The sequence below is a fragment of the Gavialis gangeticus genome, unplaced genomic scaffold, assembly GCF_001723915.1.
Source record: "Gavialis gangeticus isolate Ggan-Ray unplaced genomic scaffold, GavGan_comp1, whole genome shotgun sequence".
Lineage (NCBI taxonomy): Eukaryota > Metazoa > Chordata > Crocodylia > Gavialidae > Gavialis > Gavialis gangeticus.
The window spans coordinates 116,469,744-116,479,216 of record NW_017729031.1 but is presented as its reverse complement, the minus strand read 5'-3'; the positions used below and the strand labels follow the sequence as shown (position 1 = coordinate 116,479,216).

Genomic DNA, 9,473 nt, shown 5'->3' with positions numbered 1-9,473 from the left:
AGAAACCCCATACCCATCTACCCATACCCTCCCCCACAAACCCTATATCCATCCACCCATACCCCCCCACCCCTACACACCCCCTGCAATATGACAAAGATTCCAAGATGGCACCCCCCACACACACAAAGGACTACTTCCAGGGACAAAGGGAGGGACTTGCAGTGGTAAAAGTCAGAGGTTGGGGGGAGGGACTTCTGATCTCAAGATGATGACTAGGGGGCAGGGTACTTGTCAAGGGGCAGGGCTACAAGGCCCTCCACAGCTCACCAAAACTCATTAAGTGGACCTCCAGCAGCAATAATTGCCCACCCCTGACCTGGATCCTTTCCCGTCTCGACTTGATGCTCCAACAGGACCATAGAATCATAGAATCATAGAAGTAGGGTCGGAAGGGACCTTGTAGATCTTCAAGTCCGACCCCCTGCCTAGGCAGGATTAAAACTGGGCTCGAATGACTCCAGCCAGGTAGGCATCAAGCCTCTTCTTAAAGACCCCCAGGGTAGGAGCCAGCACCACTTCTCTTGGAAGTTGGTTCCAGATCCTAGCCGCCCTGACAGCGAAGTAGTTCTTACAGATGTCTAATCTAAACCTACTCTCCAACAACTTACGGCCGTTATTCCTTGTTATGCCAGGGGGAGCTAGGGGAAACGAGTTTCTCTGCAGAGCTAGCCCCTTACTTGATAATTGACAGGAATGGTAAGAAACAATATGCAAGGTGTCAGAAGTATACCATTATCTTGTTTTATTCTGTTTTTATTAGTCTTAATCACACAAATCACTTATACATATATATTAATTACATATATATGAATCTGAAATACATGTATGTCTATTACAAATAATAAACAATTAATAGAAAAGAAAAATAAAAGAAAGGAGGGAAGACAGATGGATAGAAGAGGAATGAATAAGTGTGCAAGGAATAATTAATTAATTGATTTGATTTATTCCCTTCCCTTCCCAAGCAAGCCTCAGGATAGCTTGCAATAAGCAAACAGAATAATGTATAAAACAGGAGAATACAAGAAAACAAAACAACTTAAAAAGGAACTAAACTATCAACATAAAACAGAGACCCCCTAAATTAGGGGCAGGCGATTATTTTGGGCAGAGGACTGGTTACTGAGTTTTGGCAAGCCATCGAGGGCCGCATGACAGGCAGCCGGAGCAGATAAATGTTAATTTTCTAAATTCTTTAGGGGCCCTGCAGGCCAGATAGAATGGCCTGGCGGGCTGCATTTGGCCCGCAGGCTGCATTTTGCCCGCCCCTGCCCTAAATAATACCTGAGATTAGCTTTGTTTGCTAAGTGCCTGCCCAAATAGGAAAATTTTACAGCCCTTCTAGCAGGCCTCAAAGGGAGGGAGTTTGAGGAGTGTCAACTGAGAGCAACTTTTCATGCATTTTCACAGAGTAGGCTTGGCATACTGACTTAACTAACTAGGGATTGTAATGGGGCATACAAGAGAAGACAGTCACTTAGGTATGTTGGGCCCTGGCCGTTTAGGGCCATATAGGTTGAAACCAGGACCTAGAATTGCACTGAGAAAGTCAGTGTAGACTTTGGAGCACTGGACTTGTGTACTCTTGCTGACTCACCTTCAAAAGAAGGGGCTAGCTGCAGATTCTAGACCATCTTCATGGACAGCCCTACATAGCATGCATTATCTAGTCTTGAGAATATGAAGGCATGGATGATGGTAATAATCCATTAAAAATAGTTTAGAACTTAGTTGCTGAATAGTCTAAAACAATCTTTCCAAAATGCATTAGACTTTTCAAAGCAGTTATCCCTCTAAAACATGACTCCCATGTATGCTAGCTGTGCTATTTCATTATGACCAGGCTTTAGCTTTTGGAGATCTCCTACTTTTACAATGGAATAATACAATTCTGCATGCCAATAATAAGGTCCACCAGAGGAATGCAATGATCTCCTTAGTCATATACCCCAAAATATGCTTATTTACCAAAGGTATGTGTATTCAAAACCATATTAATGCTAGTTATAATTTATTTTTAAAATATTGATTATGGGGCATGACCAAGTGTTGTCTGCTTGCTTTGCATCTCCAGCATGTATCTATTGGTAGTATATTGAATTTTTTAAATTTAGAGAGAGCCCAGTGAAAGTGAGAAATAATCTTTTGCTGTAAAAGATGCAATCTAATATCAATTTTAGAAGTTCAGATATTTTTAACTGCTCATTTTCTTGTTTTAACTTTATTTATTAACAAATCCCCAATCCCCTAAACTATGCATAAAGACAGATATTTATCTTCTATCAACAGTGCTGTCTTAACCCAAGTCAGCATCCACAAGAGTGTTGTGCTCTTTTTTCCTCTTTTCAGTATGCCAGTTTCTTTGTTTCAGTTGATGTTAAGCTTTTTTATTTCTTCATAGCTATATTCACCATCTCTTTTTCCTCAGAACTTTGCACAAAGCAAATCTCACTTTCTCCTACTCATCTCTGCTTTTAAATTTTGAATTGAATCCAAATTTTTTCTTAAGTGATAGCTCATAGAACGTGCACTGCCCTTCAGTATTCAAAAAAGTATCTCAAACTTTCTGGTTTGGAGGCAGGAGAAGATCCAAATTTTTTTTTATTATTATTTTTTAACAAATTCCAAAAATCTATACCAGATTTCTTAAGTAAGCATATTTTACCTTTTACCCTGTAGAACACTGACTGGATAGAACAACTTTTCCCTTATTAAAACTTTCCAGACTTTTTGAAACCACTCATTGATTTTAGGGGGTGGTACTTCTTTTCCAAGCTTTTGCTATTCTAATTGTTGCAGGCACTAGAAAGTGAGTAATCAGTTCTTATATATTGCAGCATTCTCAAGAAGATTCATTTTCATTGAGGTTCTGTCATCTGAATATGCAAATCAGGGGTGGAAAACATATGGCCCACAGGTCAGATCTGGCCTGTGGAGTCCTGTTATCTGGCTCCCTGTGCTGCCCTGGGTCTGATAAGATCCACACACAGAATGGTGCACAGTGCCAGAATCACACCCTAGGAGTCTTTGCCACAACAGGAGCTGAGCAGGACAGAGCCACACTGAACAGTGTATCTGAGGGTTAGAAGGCAAATGGAGCAAACAGAATGCTGCTCCCCGCACTGGGGAGCCTTTGCCACAGCAGGTGCATCTCTGCACCCAATAGGCATGTCTACACATGCTATTAATTCACAGTAGGCTTACTGTACAGTAAAATACTGCACAGTAAACCTTCCCTGGGAGCACATTTACACAGGTGTCCTGTTGGGAGCAAATTTACTCCTAAAGGGAGCAGCCTGGTACAGGGCTGCTCCTGCCCTGCTCTGCCCCCCTACAGCAGCCAGGGGGAGCTCCAGGCCTCCGCTGGGGTGCCAGCCTGGGGCTGGCAAGGGCAAGGGGCACAGGGCCTAGTGACAGCTGTCCCTGCAGTGGGCAGAGCTCTATTGGCCCTGTGTCCATCAGGACACAGAGCTGCCAGCAAGCCCCCACTAGCAGGGCTTCCCTGCCCACCAGAGGGATTGCTGGGAGCTGTCCTGGGTGTGGGACAGCAGCTGGCAAGACTTCTGCGAGGTTGGGGGTAGAGCAAGGAAGGCAGGGATCACTGGCAGCTGCCCTGCTTGGCACAGAGCTGGCTGCTCTGGGGTATGGGTTGGGGCTGGGAACCCTGCCTCCAAGAGGAGCTTTGCATGGTGTGGAGCTGGCTTCTCCAGGGAGTGGGTGGAAGCAAAGCTGCTCTGTGGGGCAGGTGGCAGCTGGGTTTCCAGCTCCTGCCTACTCCCCAGAGCAGCCAGCTCTGTGCTGGGAACTGGGATCAAGGACAGGGGGCAGAGAGCTCCTCAGTCCTGGAGCTGATTGGCTCCTGGCACCTGCAGGGAGAAGTGGGAGTAGCAGTGGGAATGGCAATGGCAATGGGAACCTGCGAAGATAAACCTTCCCTTCCCGCATCCATGTTCTCCCTGCCTCTACTTCCCCTCCCCCTGTCTGTAGTGGTCAGCAGATGCCTGCACCCCACTCCCTGCCCCATCTGCACAGTGAGTTTTCTGTGCCTCTGACTTGGGATTACAATTAGTAGGTTATGTAATAGATCAATTAGATGAGGTACAGTATTCATTTTTTTAAATATTCACATTTGCTCCCAAGAATTTTGTCAAACTGCGCCATTTGTTCAGAACCTGTAATATAATTTTGAGAATCTCTTGAAAGTTTTGGTAGATAGTAACATTAATATTCTTGGATATTTTAATACCCAAATAACTTATATGTTCTGATTGCTATTGAAACTGCCATTTACTAAGGATATTCCATGTGGGATCATTATGTAGTACAAGTAATTCAGATTTAGTCCAATTAATTTTATAACCAGATAGATAGCTAAAATTGTTGATTAATGAGGAGAGGGCAGGAACTGATCCCCCAGACTGGCAGAAATATTAGTGTGTTGTCTGCTTGAAACAGGATCCTGTGTTCATTGGGCGTGTCTACACGTGTACATTTAATGTGCATTAGCCCAATTTAAGGCACATTAAAGGCATGTGTCTACACGTGCATGCCTTTAATGCACCTTAAAAGTGGCGATTTTAGGCTATTTGAGCCTAAATTTGATACCTGCATAAAGCAGGTATCAAATTTATTCATGACTAGCTAAGTCGCATTAGCGAACGTGTAGTTGTGCTAATGCACATTAATGCGGTGCGTGCCCACAGTCAAAGGCCTTCTTTGAATCAAGAGCTAAAAGAATTATGGGAATTTAAGAATTTTGTTCTGTTACCACTGTATCAATAACCCGATGTGCAAGATCTGAATAATGCCTTTCTTTAATTAATCCTACTTGATTTGTGTGAAGTAATTGAAGGAGAACCTGTTCCAATCTGTGTGATAAAGGTTTGGCTGGAATGTTGGTGTCTATATTCATTACAAAAATTGGTCTATAATTACAACAGTTCACAGAATCCTTGCCTGGTTTACAGCTTACAAAAATAATAACTTTACACAAAGTGGCTGGTAGTATACATTGTTTTGGGGGGTTTTTTTACTACCGTTATAGAGTTTAATAATTAAGATAAAATATCTTTAATTTTTAAAACTAAAATTCCACAAGAAATCTATCATTGCCCAGAAATTTATTATTAGCCTGCATCAAAGCAGATGTTCAGCATGTGTATAGGTGCCCCCAGTGTTTAGAGCACTAATGCAGATTCAGAGCCCTCTTCTCTCTGAAGAGACTTCAACCCTATTTCCTTTTTCCTCAGGAAAGTAATCTAATCTGTAAAATTATAGGGCAGCGGTTCCCAATCTGTGGTACGTGTACCATCAGTGGTACACAGACAAGCTGTCATTGGTACACATTAATAGATTTATTATATTTACTTCATATGACAAAAATTTTGCTGGTTGTACTGAAGGTTGAACTGAAAAAATTGCTGGTGGTATCGTTTTAAATTGGTGGTGCGCAATCTGTCATAGTTTGGGAACCACTGTTATGGGGTGTTCTAGGCTGAGACTCTCTTAGGACCTTGTTACACAGTAATTTTGGGCAGCTCCTGGAGCTCTTAACCCCTGGATTGTCCACACATTAACATCTTACTAAAATGATTTTAAGCACTTGCTATGCAGCTCAGAGTTATACCCCTCAAGGGCAGGATTATCTCTGATCTGCACTACCCACCTCCTGGTCCATTAAGGGGTAGCTGCTCCCCACAGATGTGCCACCCAAGATGAGGTCCTCCTGTATCTCAAGATCTCTCACACCCCAACCCATAGAGCCTGTCCTAGCTCACCAGCCCCCTAGTGACAACTCACAGCTCCTAGTCCTGCCCGAGCTCACCAATGGCAAGTCACAGCAGTGCAGGTGTGGGACTGTCAGTAAAGGTTTCTTGACTAAGGGTGTGATTGCTCCAAAGTCCAAGCTAGCACTAACACCAATCAACATTTATGTGGCTCACAGCATATGGTATAACAAGGCCCTAAGTTCTTTTAGATTTCTTGTGAAATAAAATGGTTACTGGGTTAGAGAGTGAGTGTATGACTTTATAGCTACTGGTATTCAGTGAGGCTAGGAGGGGTGGGTGGAGGAAGAGAGATACGCTAGGGTTCTAATTCCTGTTCCTGTAAATGCTTAAATACTTTATATATGTGGTATGGATCTGGGTACCAAAATAGTAAAAAAAATTACTATGGAGTATCATGGGGAGGTCTGATCTTTAGTCCTCCCTTGGGCCCCTAGTCATAAAATTCCTAACCATGGGTTTAGATCTTTGCGAACACAATGGGTGGTATTCTATTAGACAATTTAGCCATGTAAATTACATGTGTATGTCATTTAGCTGGCTAAATCAAAGTTTTAAATTTTATTCCTTATCATCTCCCTCCATCTGTGAGGATTTAGGTGTGGCAGTCCCAGATGCAACTAAATATAGCCATGTGAGCCAGCTGCACATCTCTGTGATCAGCTGTTCCTAGCCATGAAGAGGCTGTACCCAGCTAGAGGCATTCTGTTAAATGTTTCTAGCCACATATAGCCCTGCACGGCTAGAAAAATGTATTCATACTCAGAGCATGATTACAGGGACTTTGCCTGTAGTGCAGGTGGGAGCCAATTCAATGAGGGAATAGGTGGCAATGGCTGCCTGTAGGAAACGGGCTGGGCCCATGACCGCCTGTAGGGGAGTGGCAGGGAGGCATGCCAGGCACAACAGAGAGGCAACTGAAGTGGCCCCAGGGAGATTAGCTACAGGGGAAAGCAGGGAGAGGGTAGGGACAGACTGGGGAGGCAGGCAAGGAGTGGAAACAGGTTGCACCTAGTCTGGCAGGATTGGGAAGCTGAGAAGGAACTTGAGGGCAGCTCTGGGTGGAAGGGCGCTAGAATGGGGAGGGAGGTGTTTCTTCTTGAGGAAATGCAACCTTACCCACTGCCCTAAGTCCCTCCACTTCATTTGGATGAACTCCACTGATTGTCCACATCCCCCACAGAGCTGACTCATTGCTGCAATTTGTCCCACAGGCAGTCGCACTAAATTGAGGGGGAGTCTCAAAAACTGTCACCCCCCCAAGTGCAGGGCATGAACTGCATTTATGGTCTGCACCTCTGTGGGGTAAAAGAGGCATTCCATTACTCCCTGACCCTCCCCTGAGCTACCTTTGCTCCCGTCATGGTTGTGTTGGCCTTGTGTGTGCAGCCTGCATGCTAACCCCTTTAAGGGGAGCCTGAGAATGGGGCTGGACTTCATGGCACTGAGATCCTGCTGTGTGGGCCTCAACTCTGGTCATCCAGAATGCAAGTATCTGAAAAAGGCAGGGATGAGAGTGGAGGAAGCAGTTTGGTATTCTGGAGATGTACATGTCCATATGGTACGAGAATGCCAGTTAAGTCCAGCTGTTTACATAGCCATTTTTGGTCCTAGTTAGCTTCAACTCCTGTACAGGCAGTGTCTTGCCTTCCTTTGTGCATTTGAGGGGCTCTGTACAGTTTCCTATGTGCAATTAGGAATAGGAGGGAGGGGAGCCCACAGGAAACAGTGCCCTCCCATCACCCCTGTGGGTGAACAGATACACAGATTGGTGGACCCTTGGACACTCACCTGCAAACATACAAAGCATTCTGTCTTGTGGGCACCTAGATGGGCACCTCTACTTAAAACAGGAGCACTTAGGTTTCCACAGGGTGCGCCTGCACAAGACATTAACTGTTCAGTAGCTGAATAATACTGTGCAGTAGCGCATCACAGCACAAACAGTGCTGAAATGCTGCTGCGCAGTATTATTAGGCTACTTTGCAGTACCATCACTAAAAAGGTGTTCACCATTGCTACTGTGCAGTAACTCCAGTTACTGCACATTTATTTAGTACGTGATTATACAAGTACTAAATAAATGCATAGTAACCAGTGCATAACAGCATCTTGTGTAGATGTGCCCGCAGAAACCAATGGAATGCCACTGATTTTAGATACTCACATAGTCTTTTCAGGCTCCCCTATTTTTAGACACCTACAGGGATTATGGAATGCCACCCAGTGTTTTCAGTTACTTTGCTGTATTGGGTTCTTAGACAATATGCCCTACTGAGGCAAGGCTTTTAATTGCTATTCAGCAACACTCAGGTTTTCTTTCTATGTCCCCACTCCTTCTCCCCCACTGCAGGAGAATATGCCATGCATGGAGATTCAGTGGAGATTCAGCACATCTTGTCCTGTAAAGGATGTATGTAACAACTGACTGAAGTTGTCTTGGAATTTTAGAATAAATTGGAGCATTGAGTGAATTCAGTATTTTCTGTAGAGGTGAACTCCCCCAACTCAAACGTACATTTCATACACCGTATACAGTTAGCATTGCCATAATTTATTATGATTTTACACACAACACTAGACCTAAAAAACCCTCACATGACAGTTCTAAGCTAAAAAAAGTGATAATGTCTAAGTACAGGTTTGCTGCCTACCATAAATTTGACATGAGGATTATTTGCTGTATGAAGCAAACTGTTAATGAAATTTCTGTTCAATGTTTAATACAAAGTTTGACCACAATACATTTTCAGTTTTTGTGACTTGAGCTACTTCATAAAATCTTCACATTTCTACTTGTGTTGTCTCTTTTTAATTACCATTTCCCCTATTCAGATATATTTTAAAGTAAAACAAACTGAGACTGCAAGTTGTAAGAAATTCTGTAAGTGGTTTAACAGTAATCTGATATTAAGTGCTATTTTTACAATAACGATTTGGAAGACAGAGCATCCTGAGTAAGCTTGCATATGACATGAAATTAGGAAGGATTGCTTCCCTGTGCCCGCCTCCCTCCATGAGTCACACATGATTAGAGACAGGGGTGGTACTAGCCTCTTCCCAGTGAGGCTGTGCTGCAGGCAGGAGTGGGGTGGGCTCAGCCACACAGGGCAGGCAGTGGGGGCCCAGAGGCCACACACAGTGTCACCCATCCATGTCACGAGTTTTGCCTGTCAGCAGCCAGACGTGCAGGGCCCAAGAACCCCCCTGCACCTATCTCCTTGACAGCTGGTAGGCTTTGTGGTCACAGCAGGGCCTAGCAGCTAGGCCTGAAGTAGTTTTCACCCTCCTGTGCCCTAAGACAGACACAGTCACACAAGCACCCATGTCACAAGTTTTGCCTGCCTGTGGCCAGAGGTGCAGGGCTCCGAACCCGGATTCCCCCTGAACCTATCTCCTTGACAGCTGGCAGGCTTCATGGCTGCAGCAGGGCCTGGCAGGACTGCAATTTTCACCCCCCTGTGCCTTAACACACACACAGTGTCACCCATGTCACGAGTTTTGCTTGTCAGCAGTTTGAGGTGCAGTTCCCCAGGAACCCCTGCACCTGTCTCCTTGAAACTTGGCAGGCTTCATGCCCTTAGCAGGGGCTACCATCCCTGTAAGTTTCATCTGAATCAGCCAAACAATGACAAAATTATAGATATTTCATTGATTCCCCATTATACTCTATGGCCGAATCTC

At 44.3% G+C, this 9,473-nt stretch overlaps 1 protein-coding gene across 1 annotated transcript in view; it reads left to right on the top strand.

The window, feature by feature from the left end:
* Window positions 1–8,454, top strand: part of CUNH17orf105 (chromosome unknown C17orf105 homolog) — a 30,627-nt gene extending 22,173 nt beyond the window's left edge. Inside the window, exon 6 of the mRNA XM_019523636.1 lies at window positions 8,143–8,454. The gene's annotated coding sequence lies outside the window, so the exon portion shown is untranslated. The remainder of the gene's footprint in view (window positions 1–8,142) is intronic.
* The last annotated feature ends 1,019 nt before the right edge of the window (window positions 8,455–9,473 follow it).